Below are 24171 nucleotides of genomic sequence, written 5' to 3' on the forward strand. Positions count from 1 at the left end.
TTCTTGACCATTTTCTGTAATTGAGGTATCAAATTAAAGAGCAGATATTGAATTTTTTTAAAATGTGGTTTTTGTTTTGAAACCCAGATACAGCCCACCAAATGATTTTTTGCTATCCCCTCTTCAAATTGTTTTTGCTCATTCATGCGTGAATGAAAAATGATCTAAGTAATTCCAGATGAAAGAGGAGATTCTAAGCTTTACAATGGTAGGTCATTTGTCTATTGTATTTGTAATTAAGTTATGATAAATTATTGATAAATCTTGGTTTCGTTTTTTGTAGGACGCACTGTGTATATATATATATATATATATATATATATATATATATAAAATAATGCTGAAGATAATGCTTTCATTGCCAATAAAGTTTTTTATTGTTTCCTCAAATTTTCGACGGTCCTCCGTCTTCTTCAGGAGTTTAACAATGTGTTGTATCAATCAGAGAGCGCATCCTCAGACAGATGTTGCTATGATGACTGGCTGAGGATGCGCGCCCTTCACAGAAACAACTCATAGTAACGCTATTTTGTAATAATGTTAAACACATCATTACTGACACCATAATTAAAATTAAAATTAAAATTAAAATTGCAAATAATGTGCACCCGCAGAGACATGACTGCGATGCCAGTAACGTGCTTTACTGTTTGCTCTGCGCACGCTGCCCCCATGCTATCTATATTGGTGAAACCAGCACGAAAATCCGAATGCGCTTCAATGACCACAAATCATCTATTCAGAAGAAACGTACCGACCTTCCTGTTGCCAGACATTTCTGCCTTCCTGGACATTCGTTAGCGGATGTGAAAGTGTGCATATTTGGGGGAGGATACAAATCAGCGGACGAGAGGAAAACCGCTGAACTACGAATGATTGTTAAATGTAGGAGCTTTGAAGGTGATGGTATGAACAGAGATCTTGGATTCCTAAGCGGATATTCATTCTTCCGTTGGTTTCGTTAGTTTTGAAAAAATACTTTGACAAGTGCCACGATGTTTGATATCGTATCACACAGGAATGTTTCTTATTACTCAAAAATACCTATTCGTACTTAATACTTTCCGGGGGAGAATCATTTTCTCCTAACGAATTTGATCTTCGTTCTATCATCTCATCGCTTAATTTTCTTATTGTTACGTAACGAGTAATGTTATTGCGCAATATTTTTTTCTTTACTGTTACGTAACAATGTGATTATTACAAAATAGCGTTACTATGAGTTGTTTCTGTGAAGGGCGCGCATCCTCAGCCAGTCATCATAGCAACATCTGTCTGAGGATGCGCTCTCTGATTGATACCACACATTGTTAAACTCCTGAAGAAGACGGAGGACCGTCGAAAATTTGAGGAAACAAACTTTATTGCCAATGAAAGCATTATCTTCAGCATTATTTTGTTACCTTACAGAAGCCAATACGTGAATCTTTAAGATATATATATATTCTTGTTTAATGGTAAAGTGTTTACTTTTATCATCAAATTGTTGAGTATATACCTATTTACTTACAAGAATATATATATATATATATATATATATATATATATATATATATATAATTTTTTTTTGGCCCCCCCCCCCCCCATTGGCGAAAGCTGGATCCGCCCCTGAAGACCGATGAAAGACTGTTTTGAACCATTTCAAAAAGTTTTGGAGATCATGGAGACCACGAAGACCACTGAAAGAGCCATCAGGAATCGTGAAAGACCTCAGAGATCTTTGAAAGAAGGACGCTTGAAAGATCAAGCAAATTTCATGGTCTCACAGCAGTCTTTCAGAGGTCTTGCTCTCAGTGTCTCTCCCAGCGAGACCATGTATTCACCAAAAAAGGATATTAACCTAGATTCTCAAATACATGAAATAAAAAACAGGTACCCATGATTCTTAACCCTATCTAGGCGCCTAAACGACTGATTCAATATTTTTGCCATACAAATTTTTTTTTACCACGACGGTCCCTTTTTTTTAACTTTCAAATCTTGCGCAACTTTTGAAACCACTTTTGCCACACCCAAACACGCGGTTCTGAAATTACGCAACATATTGGAACTGTATGTCAGACCAAAAATTGCTCAAAAATTGCTCAAAAAAGTGATTTCATGTACAAAGTCAATGGAAATTGTTATTTCAACAAAAAATCATAAATATATGATCATTTTTAGTTTTGCTGGTTTAAATGGATTTACTTTATGTTGTTTATGATCTTAAAAGTCCCTGACAAAGTTAATTGAAAAAAACAATAACAAAAGGTTAAGAAAACAAGGGAATACAAAAGAAATTGCAAAACAAATACATAAGATATTGATCTGATATCGCAATTTTTCATGTACCTGTACATTTGCTAAGAACAAGACAAGAGTTTCTACATGTATACCAAAAATCAGACAATTTGTAGCTTTATTTAGGGAGTCCGAGGAAAAAGTATAATTTTGCATACTAATTATGCATTAGCATGAATCAAATTACATACAATTTTGTATAATATGTTCCAGACAACCTGCATGCAATTTTTGAATTGAGATCTCGAGGCGGGCCTGAGCCCCCCCCCCCCCTCCCGACCATATGATCTCCCAAAGTACCAGTGTACCAGTACCAGTTTATCTTACCTTGTGTATTCCATTGGTCTTGAGCTGTATCAGGGTTGGTCATGTCTTCATCTACTTCACGTTTGATGGTGAAGGTTTGACCTAGTATGAGCAGATAAATAGTAAGCAAATAATGAAGATAACAATCAACCCGGGGGGAGGGGGGGGGGGGACACTTCCATCGACGAGTGGATACCATGCGCGACCATGGGGTCTCGAAAAGCACCCTAAAATGGATTTTCCATATTCTGAAAATGCACCCCTTAAAGGTCAAGTCCACCTCAGAAAAATGTTGATTTGAATCAATAGAGAAAAAACAGACGAGTACAATGCTGAAAATTTCATCAAAATCGGATGTAAAATAAGAAAGTTATGACATTTCAAAGTTTCGCTTATTTTTAACAAAATAGTTATATGAACGAGCCAGTTACATCCAAATGCGAGAGTCGATGATGTCACTCACTCACTATTTCTTTTGTTTTTTATTGTTTGAATTATACAATATTTCAATTTTTACGAATTTGATGATTAGGACCTCCTTGCCTGAAGCACAAAATGTTAAAATAATGGAATTCCACGCGTTCAGGGAGGAATGAAACTTCATTTGACATGACAATGACGAGAAAATAAAAAATATTTCATATTTCATATAATGAAATACAAAAGAAATAGTGAGTGAGTGATGTCATCAGTTCCCTCATTTGCGTACCAACTGAGATGTGCATATAACTGTTTTGTAAAATGAAGCGAAACTTTCAAATGTCATAACTTTCTTATTTTACATCCGATTTTGATGAAATTTTCAGTGTTATGCTTGTTGAATTTTTCTCTTTTTATTCAAATCAAGTTTTGTTGGGGTGTACTTGTCCTTTAAGTATTGGCATGTGAAACCCTGCCCTTAACAAGTATTGGAAACAAAACGATAACCCGCAAGTGAAAACCCGAACCATACCGTCCCGTATAATCCAATAATTAGCAAGCGAGACCCACTGACCCGTCGGGTTTTAACCAGGTCAATTCATCTTTGAACAAGGCAACCGCCAAGCGTTGTCTCGCCTGCATATTGCAGTCATGAAGAGACTGCATGTCAAAACTATGCTATATGACTTCTGAGGCTGTCAGCAGTTTAGTGGTGTGAATTGTGGTTCTGACAGTTTGCATATGCAATAATGGCATAGGCCTACTTTATCCCTAGAAAATGAGATAACACTAAGAATGCTGTTAAAGCTATAATTATTTCCATGCAAGTAAGGAAATGAATGTTAGTGAAAAAGAATGTAATTGATATTAATGTGAGTAAAATTAAATCAATTATAAAGGTGTTATGGCAAACTTATTGTTTGAAAAAATGGAGGAAAGGTTGTGCATGAAAGATAAATATAAAAACTTATTGTGTGTGATTTTTAGCCATCTTGCCTTCACTTTAGCAGTAGGGTTTTCTAAATTGATCTGTGTGCATATGATAAGTAAATGATGCAAGAGTGAAGTACTACATGTACAAGCTATAATAGAAAGTTATTGTGTGTACAACACAGCACAGTGCCAGTCATGGAAAGTTCATTGACCTTTGACCTTAATATAAAAACTTATTGTGTGTGATTTTCAGCCATCTTGCCTTCACTTTAGCAGTAGGGTTTTCTAAATTGATCTGTGTGCTTATGATAAGTAAATGATGCAAGAGTGAAGTACTACAAGTACAAGCTATAGAAAGTTATTATGTGTACAACGTAGCACAGTGCCAGTCATGGAAAGTTCATTGACCCTTGACCTTATTCAAATTCGACTCATATTCGAACTTGACCTGTGCCTTCAGGAGATGGACCTCTGGTATGAATTTGGTGATCCCACCTCGAAGCTATAAAAAGTTATTGGGTGTACAACACAATTGTTGACGACGCTGCCGGAAATAGTGATACCTACATGTAAACCTATGTCTCGCTCCACTACGCAGGCGAGACAAAAATGAAAAATATTATTTCTGCAATCCCCACGATATACAGGCTCAAATCAGGAAAATATATGCCAACTACTAACCTAGCCGAGAGTGAATTTACTTACAATTTGCAAATTCGCCTTTTATTCCGGAGAGAAAAGTGTGTTTTTTTTGGTGACTTTGTACCACGAAATGGGTCTGCTCTGATCTCGAAATTGAAAGCATTACGCAATTAACTCCTCGGATCGGAGCCACAGCTCAGCGCGCGCTAGCTAGCCCAGGCTGCCCAGCAAAGATCGGCAATGTTGTTTTTCAGTCCAGGTCGGTCGACACAGTGACTCACAACAATCATAATTACAATATTCGATTCTATGGGACCTCGTCTATAAAGTAATAAAAATTGAAATAAATACCTGGATAATGATACAGTCAATTTTTTCCTCTCGTATATCTCCAGATTATTTCCTTCTGTTTTTGTATTTCATTCGATAAAATGCGATTGCTTTTGACTGCACTGCACTGGCGCTCCTTTGAAAGAGCAACTCGATGTATTATGTCGAACTGTCTCAGTCCTGTTCACTGTTCTCAAGACAAAAATATGCCGGCATTTTAAAAATATCTACGTCTCTAAAAGAATCCGCCACGTAAAAAGCACATGATCCGAACTCAATTTTCATTGTTGTTTTTATTATGCGTCGTTACTACTCCCTTTTTTTCGCATGACGGTCTGCGGGTTTGAGAATGAACTCGGCCTGGCCCGCAACCCGTGATCGGGATAATACCGGCAGGTTAACCCGTACCGCAACGGGAGCGGGTTACAACATTAACTCTTGGCAAGAATTCCTTGAAATGAACTCCTTAACAAGTACAGCTATATTTTATTGTTATGTCATGGGTCCATCGGTCGTTGGTTTTACCTTTGACACACCATTTGGTTTAGTACGGCCCCACCTTCAAAACCTTGCGCAAATCGGACTCTAAACACGTACATTATAATTTTGTTTTGTCATCCCAGCAAATTATGACCCTAAACAAGTAGCTCTCCTAGCAAAAAATATACCCCTTTTCATCATTTTAATGTTTTTGACACCCTTTAATCACGTTACATACGTAACATGCCCTATCTTGAAAAAGACATCCTTTTTAAGTGTTTTTTGGTCGTGCATAGTACCGACTCGTCAATGTAAGTGCCCCCCCCCCCCCCAGGCAATCAATAATGTTTGACTCTTTGAACATCAATCAAGCTTGTTCTAGAACATACATGAACCAGTGTATCTTACCTTGTGTGGACCATTGTTCTTGAGCTGTTTCAGGGTTGGTCATGTTTTCATCTACTTCCCATTTTAACATGAAGGTTTGACCTAGTATGAACACAGATAAATTGTAAGTATATAATTAGATTGATGGATAACAGAAAGCAAAAGATTAACCCTTTAAACATCAATCAAACTTGTTCTAGAACATACATGAACCGTAATATCTTACCTTGTGTAGTCCATTGTTCTAGAGCTGTATCAGGGTTGGTCATGTCTTCATCTACTTCCTGTTTGATGGTAAAGGTTTGACCTGGTATAAACAAAGTAACAATGTAAACAAATTATTACCATCAATGGAGAGCTTGCTTAACTTCACTCTTGAAAAACTTGAAAGAATCTTGCTATTAAATTTTGAAACAAGAATACATGTACCCCCCACTAATTATTTTTGTATTTCATAATATAAGATATCTTGAATTTCTGTCATCATGTAATTTGTCAAATTAAAAGTAAAAGAGCAAAAGAAATAGTGGGGATATCATCGACTTTCTCATTTGCGAATTACTACTTGGTGCATCAACTGTTTTGAGAAAAATACATGTAAGTAAAATGTCACAGCCTATATATCACACCCAATTTTGATTAAATTTTTAATGTTATGCATGTTTTGTTATTCTTTATTGATTCAAATCAACATTTTCAGGGATAGACTTAGCCTCTTGTCGAGGCCCTGTCGGCTGCTTTCCGAGCGAACATGGCTAAGCAAGGGAGAGAGCAAAGCAGAGCGCCGTGAGACAGGGCCTCTCGACATCTAAGCCGAATTTCACTGACTTTCTTCTGTTTTTTAATGTTTTGACCAATATTCCGACCAAGAACTGGTCGTTGAAAATCATCCAATGACAGCGCAGGCCGCTATGACGTCATATTGCATATTCATGAGCTCATCTTGAATGGCAACCCGTGGATTCTTGGCGAAGAGTGACGATGAAATATCAAAGAGCATTGAATATGCCTCTAAAATGCTGAATATTGACCAATTAAGGATTTGCAAGTTGATGAAATTAAATCTGCACTGAAAGGACAAGATGTTTTTGTAAATCTACCCTCAGGATATGGAAAAAATGTGATCTTTCATGCGATTCCACTATGCGTCAATTATCGATCTCTGCTGTGCAGTGAGGGAATGCTGGAGTGGAGCTTCCCCTTGACTCGAGCCTGACCAGCGACTGACCGGTATCTCCCGGGAAGTTTCGGGGCGGTGATGGGTCTGCCTGTTGTGGCCAGTACTAGTAGTAGCAGCAGTAGTACCACTGCTTGTAGCATTTTGATGGTCATATCCCCTTTAATAGTGTCCTGCAATTAAATGAATCCCCTGCAGAATAGTGGACTATTTTATTCCGAACCCCAGACAAAACAGCTTTGACATTTCATTGGTTTACTAGCCCAATGAAAAAATGCGCACAGGATGTTCAGTGATACTTGATTACTTTTATGTCCAAGTTTTATGAACTAGACCAACATACTTTCAAAGTTACGATGGTAATTCAACAAATACCCCAATTTGGCCAAAGTTCATTTACCCTAAATGACCTTTGACCTCGATTATGTGACCTGAAACTCATGCAGGGTGTTCAGTGATACTTGATTAATCTTATGTCCAAGTTTCATGAACTAGGTCCATATATTTTCTTAGTTATGATAGACCAACATACTTTCAAAGTTACGATGGTAATTCAACAAATACCCCAATTTGGCCAAAGTTCATTGACCCTAAAATGACCTTTAACCTCGATTATGTGACCTGAAACCTATGAAGGATGTTCAGTGATGCTTGATTAACCTTATGTCCAAGTTTAATGAAATAGGTCCATATATTTTCTTAGTTATGATGACATTTCAAAAACTTAACCTTAGGATAAGATATTGATGTTGATTTCCCCAACATGGTCTAAGTTCATTGACCCTAAATGACCTTTGACCTTGGTCATGTGACATAAAACTCAGGCAGGATGTTCAGTAATACTTGACTAATCTTATGGCCAAGTTTTATGAACTAGGCAGCAAATTATTTTTAAATGTTAACAGGCTTTGGAACAACAAATATTTGTGAAAACGGGGATCCTTGGAACAGGTCGCCTGCGTGTAATTGCGTATTCATCCCTATGGAACAGGCAAATATACGTGCATGCAGCGAGCCCGGCGGAACGGGCGCCGCGTGCGCTAGCGCAGATGCTATAGTCGGACAGTGCTCTGCGGTCGCTTTTCACCAAAATTGCGGCTCATTGTAGCAGATTAATATGGCTGGAATGTTGAAACTGAAAATATGAGAAGCTTTGGAGCGGATTTCTTTCTTCTTTTTTCTTGATAACAAGAAAATGCTATGCTTTGGAGGGGCTATCTTTGTTCTTTTTCCCAATAAGGCAAAAATACTATGCCTTGGAATGGAAATTTGAGTGTAAAAATGGGGGTCCCCTCCGCGGCACATACCCACTATGCATTATATACTGAGTGCCTCCCCCCTAGCCTGGAGGCTTCTGGGGAGTAAAAGTCATCTACTTTACGTAGGCTTACTCCCCATTGAAGCCTGGGACGCTAAGACATGCATGGTCATGCACACACGGCCACAAAACCTGAAACTTTCGCCCCCACGATTTCTACTTTCCCTCTAAAGATCTAGCCCTAAATCATGAACATGGGGTTCAACTTCATTCCCGACAATTTCATTTTTAAAGAAGAATTAATTTAAAAAAACAAGAAAAATGTTATGAAAAGAGTTTGCGGCCATGTTGTTACTACGATACTGCAACAGATAACAATCAGAAATTGAGATTTAAAGTTTAAACTTGATTTGCTTTTTTTATTACAGGAAATAAATCATGTACTTAAACAAAATTAAAACAAAATATCTTACATCAATCTCTTAAGTGTCCGATGTAAAATCCAGGGTTATAATAGTAAATCCTAATAAACTCCCAGTCGGTTGGCGAACGATGAAACCGATGTTGAAGCACGATGAATAATAAGAGTCACTGTATCGAGTTGAAATGTCCGTGAAGACGATGTTGATGATGATTAACAGTCAAATTTAGCAATCCATGGGTTGAAGAGTGTTCATTAAACAGGTTGATGATCTCGATGAGAACTGAGAATTCCTCTCTCAAAATAACTGCAAACCGTTCATTGATGGCGGGCAAATAATTCCACAGAAAATAAATATTCGAGGTGGAAATAAACACTGCTCTGACATAAAGTCTGGCGTGAAACTCTGAGTTCTGATCTGATGTGATGAAGTGATCTGATGTGATCAAGTGATCTAATATGATATGATGATGATCTTGAAGAAACTGCAGCTCTTATATGCACATTTCAACTATTCTAGATCATTCTAACTAGTATATTCACTATCATGGAAGGTTCAAGTATTGTCTTTAAAAACATTCTCCTTTCAGGAGCAGTCCACATTTCTAAAACATTCTTGAATGACCTCAGTGAACATGTCAATAACATAATTAATCCTACTGTTCTTTTCACTGCAGGCTGGCTTTTATGTAACAATCTATTGTCTGCTTATCCCTATTCAAAAATAAAACTCCTTGGCCTTTAAATAGGCGCAGCCTGCATAACAAAAGCTTTTACAAACACGTTCTCGAATGTTCTTTATCATTCGTGGCTATCCTTAAAGAGGAAATAACTAAATGAATGAATGTAATTGCTCTTACAATTCTTCTTATATGTAACAATGTTAACAGAGCCATCTAGATTTCTTGTCTTCCGCTTGGCAACAGCATACAAATCGCGCGATTTGAAAAATGAAATCGATGTTGCAGAAATGTCAGAAATGAAGTTGAACCCTATGTACATGATTTAGGGCGAGATCAATTTAAAGGGAAAGTAGAAAGTTTCAGGTTTTGTGGCCGTGTGTGCATGACTATGCCTTAGCGTCCCAGGCTTCAATCCGAGTAAGCCTACGTAGAGTAGATGACTTTTAGTTTTACTCCCCAGAAGCCTCCAGGTTACCCCCCCCCCCCCCGTACTGGTATCAGGTGGGTGTTTCATAAAGCTGGGAGCCGTTTCATAAAGCTGTTCATAAGATAAGAACAACTTTAAGACAACTGGTGATCCTTTCTTACGCACTAAACCATCGCCAGTGAATATACCATTTACCACAAGAAAGAATCACCAGTCGTTCTTAAGTCACTCTTAACTTTCGAACAGCTATATGATGAAACACCCAGCTGTTCGTAAGTTAAGAGCGACTTTAAAGGGGAATGAAACCTTTGGAATAAGCATGCTTGTGTCGAAACAAAAAAATCAAAGAATAAGAACAAAGAAAGTTTGAGAAAGATGGGACAAATAATGAGGTTATGAGCATTTGATTATTGCAATCACTAATGCTATGAAGATCCTCCCATTGGCAATGCGACAAGGATGTGTGATGTCACATGTGAACAAATTTCCCTTTGATGGACTATAAAATACCATCAAAATGTCTCTTTTTGCCTTTTCTTATGTTGAAACAAACTCTTTATCCATGATGTATTCTTTAAAAATCTGTATTACATGCCCTCCTGTAGAAAAAACACATGATCTACTGATAGATGTGATAAAAGAGGCAATTTAAAGAGAAGTGCCAGTAGTTGCAGTAAACACTGATTTCATGAGGAGAAAGTCTGTAAAACGAGGCTTAATTGTCAGTATATCATCGAGGATCTAGATCAGACAGTTACATAAACTGAACTTTGTGAAATCATTAAATCTAAGCTGAAATACGATCACACTGAAGATCACCAACACAGATAGGCACACGTGGGACAGTGTATTATTATTGCTGGAATAAAGACCTGACGGAAGTGACCGAATCCACGCTTATTTTGCTTTTTTCTCAGCAATAACACAATTTCTTCCAGAATCCTTCGGCACATATTTTTTATTCATACAAACAGACACTTGGGTGTTCATTATATTAGATTCTGTAAAAAGTAATTTTGAGATCGTTACCAGAACTTGAATTTATCTTAAGGTAAAATATATACTGAAGTAATGGGGAGAGTTGCTCACAAGTGACATCACACATTTCTGTCACATTGCCAATTTGAGGATCTCCAAAGCATTAGTGATTGCAATATTCAAATGCTCATAACTTTCTCATTATTTGTTCGATTTTTCTCAAACCTGGTGGGAAAAGTGTGATCTTGAACCAATTAAAAGGTGCTGCATATCAAGAGTGGCATTGTGAGAAAGTACAGAAGTTCAGCTTTATGGTGATATAGATATCATTGAGAATCAAAATAAAAAGTTTTGCACAATTTTCAAAAGAAAACAGAGGAAGAAAATTCAGTTTTGAGGAAATTTCAGGCCAGAAATTTACTTATTTAACGAAATATTGTATACAAAATAAATGACCAAAATGAAAGAGTAACATTTACTCTATCGGATGGTGCTATAATATTTCATTTAACTTGAGGTTAAAACAGGTAAATTCTTATTAGAGAAAGAAAATCTCACTAATCATGAGATTTTGCAAGGAGGATTCAGCCACGAGATGATTTTGATGAAGCTGGCCTTTTTGCTCATTAGTATCGGGGCCTGCGGTCAGACTGTATAGGGGTTATCGGGCAAGTCTCTTCCGTCTATTCATGATATTTTTCTCATTTTTTTTAATGAATTCTTCTTCAAAAATAACAACGAGAGCGTAGAAATGTCAGAAATGAAGTTTTACTTTTATCCCATGTACATGATTTGGGTCTAGATCTTTTAGAAGGAAAGTATAAATCTCGGGGGTGAAAGTTTCAAGGTTTGGCTTCCTCTGTGTGGGTCTATAAGATAGGATCCCTGGCTTCGTATGAGAGTGACCTTACTTTTTACGTTAGTAAATGATTTTTACTCTCTAGAAGCCGCCTGGCTAGGTACGCCGTGCGGCCCGTGCCGCGTTTCTACCCGCAAACCATGGCATTGCCACTGCACAGACCACAGTAGACAGCGGGCAGCCGTCTGTTTCGAGGAGTTTTTTAACATTTTTTTATTTTTTGAATTTCTCCTCATACACAGACGGCTCGCTATCGTGTAACCCAGAGAGCTCCCGCCCGCGCAGGGGGCGGGAGCCCAGAAGCTTACCGTGTATTTGACCATATTCAGCGGACTAGGGTGATTTATGGTCTAAATATTTCTCCAAATGAATTGTGGAAACAGAAAGTATACAATTACCACGATTATATGGATGAAGGTCTAACGAGTGGCAGTTTCCTGACATCTGGGCACAGACTGGACTGGAACCTCATAAAAAAAAAAAGTTCTCTCCTTCTACCCCCGTTTCGATCGGCCATTTTGTTACGATTTTTAACAAAAATGGCCGATCGAAACGGGGGTAGAAGGAGAGAACTTTTTTTTTTTATGAGGTTCCAGTCTGTGCCCAGATGTCAGGAAACTGCCACTCGTTAGACCTTCATCCATATAATCGTGGTAATTGTATACTTTCTGTTTCCACAATTCATTTGGAGAAATATTTAGACCATAAATCACCCTAGTCCGATGAATATGGTCAAATACACGGTAAGCTTCTGGGCTCCCGCCCGCGCAGCGGGCGGGAGCTCTCTGGGTTAGCTATCGTGCAGCCACCATTAGGGGACTTACATTAATGCAAAATCCCCCCGTCGGGCGTCGGGGCTCTTCAATTTTTGTCTTTAAATTAATGAATCAAACTTTTGAAAATTAACGCTACCGAAATGCAAATTAATATTCCCTCTTGGCATTAATTGCCAAAAAAACGGGGAAAATCAAGTTAAAAGGAACAAAAACAGTGACTTACCTCGGCTGTCGCGCAACTTCACTGCCCTGTTTTATCAGAACTTTATAATACACATAAACATATGGCCATTGAGTCCCCTGTACAGATCGCGCTAGAACTTCGGTCTCTGTATTTGGCGAGTGAAGCCAACGGAGTTCAGCTGAACAACCAACATAACAGAGACCGAAGCTTTTGGTCTAAGACCACAGTTGCATTGGCATCGCACAATCGTAAGCGCTAGTTTCCAGTAAGCCTATCTCTTTTACAAATCAGACTCTTCCTCAAACCACAGCAACAAGGAGCTTACCACATAATGAACTTTAGGCTGTTCCCAAATATAGTCCTACCAGCTTAACGCATAAAAAAAGCACGAAATTGGTGTTTCTCTCTAGCTCTCTGCCGGTGCCGGAGTAGTCTAGTTCTAGACGATATTAAACGAATTTGTTTTCACCGATATATACGTTCTATTCCGTGCGTACGCCCAGCCGAGTGTGCGCGCAAAACCGAAAACCTGTACTCCGAGAAAAATATCGTCTAGAACAGTTGCTCAGCGGTGACGTCAGAGGTCAAAGGTCAACGGACGAGTGCTCATGAATATGCATGAGTTACTTGTCAATCTCGCTGCGCCGAACCGTTGTTTACGTTTTGCACTCGTTATTTGCATACATTGTGCACGTGGGATTGATGTAGTATATCTATGCAGGGACGTGAGCGTCCGTGATCTATGTGATGTACATGTACATGTATCATACGACAGTTTGAGATAGTTCATTACTTTTAAGGCTACAAATAGAAATTTCATTGTTGGGAAATTACTGTTACATGCATAATAGTTATTTCACTCTATGTGCATATCTTGGTTAAATCTGTGGGTATGATGTTACCATCATGATATATGAAAGAAGGTGCTAATGTACCAAATTTCAAACTTCAAAACAATACAGACTATAGTTTTTCCACTTTACTCAGATGGAATAATTAATGTACATGTTTGAATGATATATTTTATATTCTTCTTCATCTACACATGTAATTACATAAAGGCATTTTGTCTTAGTATGGGTATTGAAAATTCAGACTCATACATGTAATTAAACTCTCATTCTTGTGAATGGATCACATCACGGTACATTTTACTGTGGGCACTTGTAAATATATCATTTTCAAAGTCTTCTTCACATATTTCACTGTCAAAGACATGGGTGTCGATCACGGGGGGGGGGGGGGGGGATGGGGGGATATATCCCCCCCTAATATTTCAAGTGGGGGATGGCCTGTATTATCATCCCCCCCAATAATTTAGGGTAGAAAAATTATAATAATGATGATGAAAAATGAAAAAGTATGATCATGATAATTATAGTGATGATTATAGTATGCCATCAATCAGTTTGTTTCCGTCGCAATGTGTGTATATTGTTATTAAATAAAAACATTATTTTCCAGGACTTTAAAACAGATGGGTGGAGGTTCAAGATGACAAAAATTTAAATGTTTATGTAAGTTTTAACACATGACAAAAAGGACCCCGACGAACTAAAAACAACTTTTGTTGATAGGGTGTTCTATCCCACCAGGTAGTGGTGAATAAACACATTTTAATAAATCAATTAATTCAAAAGGGTGGAAAAATAAACGGGTGGAAAAATAAACGGGAGTAAAAGGGTGGCAAGATAAACAGGGAAAACCCCATGGACGTAAATCCCAGAGGGGTAAATTTTGAAAAAGTACAAATAACTTTTCTCAGATTTACCCCTCCCACATCCAAGTGCATGATGTTTGTTCCATTTAATCTACAACCCTTTTGAATATCACTTCCTTTTTGTTATGTAAAATAAGTAAATCGCCAGGGATCGCCGCTCATAAAAAGTTATTTGCAATGAGGTCTGACATGAGGCGAAAGATTTTCGGACATTATTGAGACTACCTGAAATAGATGTTGTTCTATTTCACCCTTTTTCTTATTCATTCCCAGAAAATTCAGAGAAAAAGAAAAATACCTTTGCGTTTCTATAGAGTATAGGCTTATCACTTCATTTATTTGCCTGGTTATACACACTTTACCGATGTATGTCATGTTAGTTATATATTAAGTTCGGCATTCAGTAAACCTTTGAACAAGAAAATATACCAAAAGCAAGATGTGCACAAAACGAAAGTCACCCCTACTTGTATATCCAAATACCTTGACTTGAACCATGGACCTAGTAGGTCCATGCTTGAACGATAACTTTTGGTCAATAATATTTTGCAGGAGAGCATCGATGTCCTCATTATCTATCTATGTGGAAATGAGGTGCCTATAGTCATGAAAGAGTGAGCCCACATCAAATGCAAAAATTTCACTTTAAAAAAGTCATAATATATAGTCGTTTGGTGATCAGTAGCTCATATATGGTGCCTTTGTTGTATGCGGTTGGATGTAATTGATATTAAAACATTTTATCATGTGACCCCATCAGATACCTCTCATGAAAATATTGAGGTTCAGTGAGCTCAATATAATATGATCATATTTTTACAAATGTTTTAATAAGTGACATCAATTGATGGTTTCAGAAAGAATAATCATTCATTCTCTCTAAAGCGGATATGAGGATATGAACATCGGATGTTTTTTTTCATGTTATTCTTGTTATTGTTATGGACTTGAATAACTAAACTTGATTATTTTTTTCTTATTTTGGCAAAAAGAAATATCTTTTGAGTTTGGAAAAGGATGGCAGTTTTACATTCTATATGAGCACACTCATGCGGTACGTAAATTTCATTGTAACACATAATGTATATTAGCTGATATTACACACTGATCATGCTGATGGTTCAAGAAAATGTTGGAGAAATATCATGACATGACAGTTGAGTTTTGATTGTTTTAATGTTTGTTTTTGTTTCATGCACTTATAAAGTATTTAAAACATGTTAAAATCCAGGGTTAAAATCGTCTAAGGAATGACGGTAAGCCCGATGGCACACGAGAAGCCACACAGTTTGTAATTTGTGCTAATCTTATATTTTTTGTCCGAATGTGCATTTTATCATCATGCACTAAGAAGAAAAAAGATATTGCCAGTCGGGTTAGATTTAAGAGAGAAGTTGTATACATTATGCTCAATAAACATATCACTTTGTACATGGTCCAGACATTTTTTGTCATTTTTCTTTCGTATGGGTTTATAATAAGCTTACTTGTAACACAAATTGAATTAAAAAAAAAATTATATAAGTAAAGTACACTGCAACAATTAAGCAATTTCCAAGAACACCATGCATATCAACCACTCTCAAATGTCCTAACTTGTGATTTTAGTGGGGGTAATGTTGAAAGATCCCCATCCACAAGAACATTTGTGTCAATCACCCCCCCCCCCCCACCAAGAATACCGATCGACACCCATGGGCAGAGAGTATGACAAAAAGGGTTGAGAAGTACATGTACTTTGTACAGATTAGTACAGAGCTGTGAAAGGGATAAGGAAAACAGAATAAAAATCATTATTGATTTTTAAAAGTAGATTAATCTCACAAATGCGGATTTTGATGCGTGCATCAGATTTTGGAAGAAAATCTTTGCAATTGTCCTTGGAACTTTTAGTTTATTTATTTACTTTACATGGACATATAGATAATGCGTACAATTATTTTTTGTTGTTCAGCTACATTATTATCTAGCTACAGGTAGCCAGGAAATGATATTGCCAATGATGTACACGAAGCCTCTTCGATAAAGACCCTGACCGGTGTAAAAACAATCATATATTAAAATAAAGGTAATGATTCTTCCAATAGTTAAAAATATTAAATAAAAATCAAAGAAACTACTCCTCCAAAGTACGCTTCGATTGAGCACCCCCATGTCGCCTGGAAATGATGACGTCACGTTGTGTCAGGAGGGTTGTGATTTTGTAGGTTTGTGTACAAAAGCATTGGGTATTTTCTTCCATTTCCATGTTATGAATCCATTTTTTTTTCGTTTTCAGATGAAAATGGCACTCAAAATTATTCACTGTTCAAATTGTTGTAAACCTACAACTATTCACTACCTTTTTTGTGATTTCTTTGTTTGGCTCTTATTGGGCCTAAATTGCTATGTCAGGAAAAGTTATTATACATAATCTAAATGCAGATAGAATTGAAATTTGCGCCAAGTAAGCAGGAAATAAATATGGCAAAAACTAGTTCAAAACTGTAGATTTCATAATTTCAAGCTTGTGGGTAAAAATATATGTGATATCCCTCTGTGATAGAAGTGAAGAGAATGAAATGCGTTATCTGGAAAGCAAAAAAATCACCCTGTTTTTCTGTGTACAAACCTATGGAATCACAACGCTTCTTACACAACGTGACGTCACGATCTCGAGGCAGGTGAAAAGCACAATAAAGCCTATTTTCTAAGCGGGGTTCGAAGGCCGATAATTGGAATATTCTTAAGCAAATTACTCAGCTGGGAAGCGGTGAAAATTAATATAGCATACCTTGCTGTATTTAGTAGCTTATAAGCTTTCGATTGGTATATAATTTATCAATTTCATTTCGGGTCCGGTCTGGATCTATAAATAAACTTGAAGGCACATTTTCTCATTACCTTTGAAGTACAGTATTTATGAAATATATTTTTTGCAGCCATTATGAAAGAGCGTTATGTTCAGATCTACATGTACCTTGCCAGTTAATTAAATTGCTAGTAACTATTCGTTTGCAGTGTAACTTTTACATGTAGTTTGCATAGGCGGATCCAGCTTTTGGCGAAAGGGGGGGGGGGGGGGGCACCGCCGAGCGGCGCACATATTTTTGCACCATAAAAGAAAATGTTGAAAAAGGGGTAAAGTCTGACCCTGTCAAATGCTCTTTTCAAAATGTAGGATTTCCAGTCATGCCATTTTGCATGACCACACGCAGATAATATTTCCGGGGGGGGGGGGGGGGGGGGCAAAACTCGAACATATTTTTGAAAAATAAAAATAAAAACGATAGAGTAAACGGACCGAGCTGCTCATGCGGCGATTATTTTTTTTATAAAGTGTAATAAAAGTATTTGGTACACATCTCACATTTGCACATTTTTCATAGTTTTCATGAAATGTTAAGGGAAAAAATGTGTTTTCACAACAACTGATCGGGAATTTGCCCCCCCCCTTCCCCCTTGCTGCGTACGACCATTCCCTGAAATCCACTTAAACATATATCATTACAACATAAAATATACATGAATTTAGACATATAATCTTTCTTAGACATATATAGAGAGAGATTGAAAAACTTATTAAAGAAAGAAACAAGCAAAAAGTAACACAAATTATGCATGTTATGTGCGATTTCAAAATCTCGTGTCCCAACCCTTTTATTGCGATGAGGCCAATACTTGTGTATATTAATTGAGATGCAATTTTTTTTACTATATATACACAGGGGCGTCGATCCTTTTTTTCACATTGGGGGGGGGGGCAAAATCATAAATCAACTTTCCAACGGCGCTCGATCACACAAAACAAACAAACTCACACACACTCGTATATATTTATATATATATATATATATATATATATAGCTGAAATTTTTTAGTAAACTGACCTGAAAATAGGAAAAAGGTGCCTTTTAAAGACTGTTTGTAGTAACTCATGAGGAGAATACATATCTCACTACACAGATAATGCGAGTGCCGAGGGCGAGCTGAAATTTCTTTATATTCTGACCAGAAAGCTTGATATCCTCTGCATTTTGGTACCTATGATTAAGATGGGTATCTAAAAAAGACAAAACATGCGAGCGCAAAGCGCGAGCTTAAAATTTCGATCTGAAAAAAAAATGACAGTTTAATGGACGTTTTTAATAAAGAACAAGATTATATCCAACAAAAGATTATTGCAAATCGAAGCGGGACTTCTTTTGAGGTTTAGAACTGAGAACGGGACATTCTATTCACCTATTTAATCATGAAAAGTATGGGGTTTTGCTACAGAAATGGTGCGAGCGCGAAGCGCGTGCTGAAAATTTTTGTATTCCAATCTGAAAAGCGGACAATTTGAGCACGATTTTAAACAAAGAACGAGTCGTGTAGCTCAATATCGCTTGCTGATTTCTGTGTAACATTACCATCTTATTTTATTTTTGTACATGCGGAATTATTGGAGGAGGGGGGGGGGGGGCAAAACGATATGTTTGCCCCCCCCCAATTATTTCTATTGGTGGGGCGAAGGACTATCTTGGCCCCCTGACGAGCTTGAAAAAAAAGCCTTTTTTGCCCCCTGACGAGCTTGAAGACCTTTTTTTTTTGTTTTGCTTGTCAATTTTTTTTCCAGGTACGAAGTCCTTTATTTGTGATTGAAGACTTTTTTTTGCTTGTCAATTTTTTTGGCGGACGGTTTTGCCCCCCCCCCCCCTGTGGAAAATTCCAGGTACGCCACTGTTTAAAGTGCTATACTGTACGTACAAATATGACCGACTTGTGAGTTTTGTTTTGGTCATGGTTCTTTAGGATTTTTTTGTTCCAGAGAGAGTTTACTCAGTCAACTTCAATAAATGCAAAAGGGAGACAATTACTGTATTCTTGTTCTACTGCAAATTCCAATTATTGTTTGGTCAGCCATATTATGAAAGAACAGTACATTTCAGATCAAACTTGCCAGTTAAAGGACAAGTCCACCCCAACAAACTGACTTGAATAGATAAAGAAAAATCAAACAAACATAACTCTGAAAATTTCATCAAAATTGGATGTAAAATAAGAAAGTTATAACAATTTCAAGTTTCGCTTAATTTTTCAAAACAGTTATATGCACATCTTAGTCAGCATGCAAATGAGGGGACCGATGACATCATTCACTTACTATTTCTTTTGTATTTTATTTTATGAAATATTTTGATTTTCTCGTCATTGTCTGTTAAAAAAGTTTCATTCCTCCCTGAACACATGTAATTCCATTATTCTAACATTTTGTGGTTCGAGCAAAGGGGCACTAATATTATCGAATTCGTAAAAATTGAAATATTGTATTATTCAAACAAAAACAAAAGAAATAGTGAGTGAGTGACATCATCGTCTCTCTCATTTGCATATCACCGAGTTGAGTATAGAACTGTTTTGTGAAAAATAAGCCAAATTTTAAAATGTCATAACTCTCTTATTTTACATCCGGTTTTGATGAAATTTTCACCATTATTCATGTTTGATTTGTCTCTATTTATTCAAATAATTTTTTCTGGGGTGGACTTGACCTTTAATGACTTTGACATTATTTTCCTGCTATATATTACTGTCATGCGAACAAAATAAGCAATTCTGTGGAACAAGTTTATGAGGAAATGTGTAAAATTGTCATTGTCATTTTACATGTGGAAATATAGAATTTCTTGCTTTTTAAGTGACTCCATTTAGGAAACTTGGGGCCATGTGACTTCAATTAAACTGGCATCATGAAGAAATTACATAATTAACCCAAATCAAGGGGAGTGTCAATTTTGAAGGATATAAAGTTGCTACCCTCTTTCCATATATACCCAGTAGGTATATTCAAGAAGACATCGTGGCCTCGGAGGAAACTTTCGAGAGCTTTGTTCTGTTGGATCTTCAAAGTCGTTGTTCCCAACTGTTTGGACATATGCAGGATGGAATCTCTGATAGAATGACGTTAATTACCCGTCGCCATCACACCATATATGAAAAAAAACGAAGATATAAGTGATCAAGACTTGTCTGATTTGGTAAACACGCAAGAAACTGAATTTGGAAACCGCGCGCTGTATAATTATGTATAGGCCTACAGTACACAATACAACCAGGGAGTTGGGAGTCTCCCTGATACAACATCACGGCAGACGGTACAGTACACAAGTCTATGGCTAATGTTGTGCTGCTTTGTGCGATCCGATTGATTATGTGTGTGTGTGTATTGTATATGTAATCTATATACGATAGTCTACGCTCAAAAACCTTATTGTAGGTATCAGGGGAAACATACACGATCCGATTCATTTATGATGTTTTTGTGTGTTTAATTTGATTTCTTTTATAAATTATTTACAACAAAAAGTCCTTTCTTAGGTAATTAATATTCATTTTATCGGTAGATCACACCATATTTCTCAACCCAGTAATCTTCCCTGCTGTTAACAAAGACTAGCGGCTGAACGGGAGGCGTGTCCACTTTTAACGACTTTCCCTCAAAAATCTGAGGGAGTGACGTCACCGCTGAGCAACTGTTCTAGACGATATTTTTCTCGGAGTACAGGTTCTCGGTTTTGCGCGCACACTCGGCGGGGCGTACGCACGGAATAGAACGTATATATCGGTGAAAACAAATTCGTTTAATATCGTCTAGAACTAGACTAGTGCCGGAGACGACTCAGTCTCAGTCAAACTGCCATGTTATCTCATTAGCCCTCTACGTTCATCTGCATCCAGGTCTAGGCTTATGGCATGCAGCTAGCTGCGCTGCAGGCCAGGCAGTAGTCCAGATTGGACCTTGTTGTTTGGAAGTGCTTTTTCCCAAAGCTAACATAGAGGGCACATGTCTCCCAATCTCTAATCAGCGCCAATCCACTCATCTTCCCTCCCCAACAAGGTCCAGTACAAAACTTTGCTGTACCAGAAAAGCTAGGCATCAATCAAACAAGTTACACGGTAGGGGGTCAGGTGCCCTAGTCTCACACACCAAACAAGACACATTTTTACCCAAAACAACTTCACCTCAAACAGGGTGAAAAATGCAAAGTTGTGTTGTTTTTTTTACACTGTAAACATAAGGCTCCGTGTTAATGCACTTAAAAAATATCTATTCAGCGCCTTCCTCTCTCGTCAAATGATTCCACCCATGAACCAAGTATCAAAGTTTGAATAAGTAGACTACATCAGTCACAAGGAGGCAACAGCTGGTAAACATCTCTGGCTCAGGCAGTATCAACAGATCCTGGCCCCCACCCCCATCGTGGTCAATGGGCAGTGGAGGGTCAGGGGAAACCAGACCAGTGGCCTACAGGTACGACTAGTCTCTTGTACCAAACTTTTGCCTCCACTCAAATACAAGTTTACCCCCAAGGACGATGAAAATACACAGATGTGACCGATGTTCTACAGAATAGACATATACCACCATGATAATTTGATATTCACATTTTGTTCTATTGAAATGTTTTTTCTCTTACCCAAGGATTTCATCCGTGGAATAAGTATACAGTTTATAAGACTAGACTATGAAAACCAGGACCCTGTTGCTTCCATGAAATGACCTCCTGACCTCCATGATAAGGGCAGTCAGTGGTTTTTGTATATGGAGCTATATATAGCTCCATGGTTTGGACATGGTTTGATATGCATGTGTTTGCAGTGTATTCCATACTATGGACATCCATGTCCATACCCAGCTAACTATAATAACATTCATGAAAGATCCTAGAAATGCTTTCAAAAGAAATTTTTAAGAACATTTGTATAACATTAATGAAACAATATTCCCCTGATGTTAAACATGAACTAAACGTTAATATTATGATACCAAGCAGATATATTTTCCTAAATGTTACATAGATCTTTACCCATAGTGATGAAAAAAAACATTCTTAAGACACAAATGATATTTTTCTAACGTTTTTATAATGTTACATAATTAATGTGAATGTTTTTTTTTTCAAACGTTCGATGTTATGACTATGATGATGATAAAAAAGTAATGAATGTTTGTTTTCAAAATATTTCGACAAAACATTTTTGATAATGTTATGATTTTCTTAAATATAGTAGATAGATGATAATTTTGCCGTTTTTGCCTTTAACATTTTGATAGGAACACAATAACATTTTATTGACATCTACATGTACATGAATTGGATGTAAAAATAGCATTTTGAAAATGTTGTTAGAATACTTGAAATGAAATATGGTTTTACAACATCTCAACAAAGCATTCTTGAAAAATGTTTTCAAGTGTTTTCCAAATTGTTAACTTTAAAAAATATATTAGAAACATCCTGATAATTTTAACATAAATTGTTGAGAAACAAAACAGATATACAATTTTATAATGTTATATACATGTACTTACATTGGATGTGATAATAAATGTTATGAAACTATATGTTTATGTATCATTTTGACTTAACGTTCTTGAAAAAAAAAATTTCCTAATATTTTTCAAAAGCGTTAATTAAATATATCATTAACATGTTTTATGATGATATGAATATAATTTTTTCAGAAACTTGATAATACTACTAACATTTTTGTAAGGTTATACATTTGATGTAAAATAAACATTTTAAAAATGTTGTAAGAATATTATGACAACATCAACCGTTCAACAAAACATTTTTGAAATATAATTTCCAAAAATATTTTAAAACGTATTAGAAACATCCTTATTTTTAGTAGTATAATTTTAACATTTTTTTGTATTTTGCTGACATTTTGATAAAGTTATTGGGATCTATGATTTTTAACTCATCCGGCCCGAAGGGCTAGATGAGCTTATGCCATGGCGTGGCGTCCGTCCACAATTTCAAAATGCTTCTTCTTCGCCATTTCTAGTCCGGAATCCATTCTGTTTGCTTTATATGATAGCACTAGGTAGGGGATTCAAAACTTCTTCATAGAATTTTGAAACTCATTAAATATGCTAATTTATGCGCATTTTTCAAAATTCACAAAAAATGCTTCTTCTTAATTAGTTGACCGATTTTGAATTGTTTGCTTCCATCTGGTAGAGCTTCATGAAGGTCACCAAACTTCTACACAAAATTTTGAAATTTGGCCGGAGTAGAAAATTATTTATGCTAACTTATGCGAAATTCATAAATCACAGAAAATGCCTCTTCTTTATTTGTTGACTGAATTTCAAAATGCTGCCCGCTTCGTCATTTCAAATCTGATTTTAATTCTGTTTGCTTTTAATATGATAGCATTAGGTGGGGGATTCAAACCTTCTACACAGAATTTTGAAACTCATTAAATATGCTAATTTATGCGCATTTTTCAAAATTCACAAAAAAATGCTTCTCCTTCGTTATTTGTTGACCTATTTCGGCTTCCTTTTGGTAGCACTTCATGAGGTTCACCAAATTTCTACACAGAATTTTGAAATTTTGACTAGGAACAATTTTATGCTAATTTATGCGAAATTTATTCATAAATCAACAGGAAATGATGCGTCTTCTTATTTGTTGACCGATTTTGATTTTTTTTTCCATCTGGTAGATCTGCATGAGGTTCACCAAACCTGTACATCATTTGTTGATCAATTTTAATTTTCTTTGCTTTATATGATCGCTTTAGGTGGTGATACAGAATTTCAACACAGAATTTTGAAACTCATGAAATATGCTTATTTATATATTTTCAACTAAAAAAATGACTCATTTATTTGTTGATTATTTTTGTTCCATCTGAGAGCTACATGAGGTTCACCAAGGTTCTACACAGAGTTTAGAAATGTTGACTAGAAAATTATTCATGCTAATTTATATAAAATTTATTCATAGATCACAAAAAAGCTTCTATGTAATTTCTTCATCAATTTCAATTCTATATCCTCAATTTATGTCACCAATATAATTCACTACAGTGACGTCAACTGGGCTGAAATTAAAAGTGTGTTAAATATGCTGGATGAGCTCCACATCAT

General features: G+C 36.6%; 1 long non-coding RNA gene across 2 annotated transcripts; it reads right to left on the reverse strand.

Moving 5' to 3' along the window:
- Positions 1-1573: 1573 nt before the first annotated feature.
- LOC129266285 (uncharacterized) lies at positions 1574-12974 on the reverse strand. Of its 2 annotated transcripts, XR_010294424.1 has the most exons (4): positions 8687-9222; positions 6005-6085; positions 5800-5880; positions 1574-2688 (listed from the first exon to the last, which is right to left on the reverse strand). It is a non-coding gene; the product is annotated as an uncharacterized LOC129266285 (long non-coding RNA). The 2 variants fall into 2 exon arrangements; XR_010294425.1 differs by lacking the exons at positions 1574-2688; positions 8687-9222 and adding an exon at positions 12867-12974 and having other exon boundaries at positions 5795-5880.
- Between the last annotated feature and the right edge of the window lie 11197 nt (positions 12975-24171).

Source organism: Lytechinus pictus, chromosome 8 (assembly GCF_037042905.1).
Source record: "Lytechinus pictus isolate F3 Inbred chromosome 8, Lp3.0, whole genome shotgun sequence".
Taxonomy (NCBI): domain Eukaryota; kingdom Metazoa; phylum Echinodermata; class Echinoidea; order Temnopleuroida; family Toxopneustidae; genus Lytechinus; species Lytechinus pictus.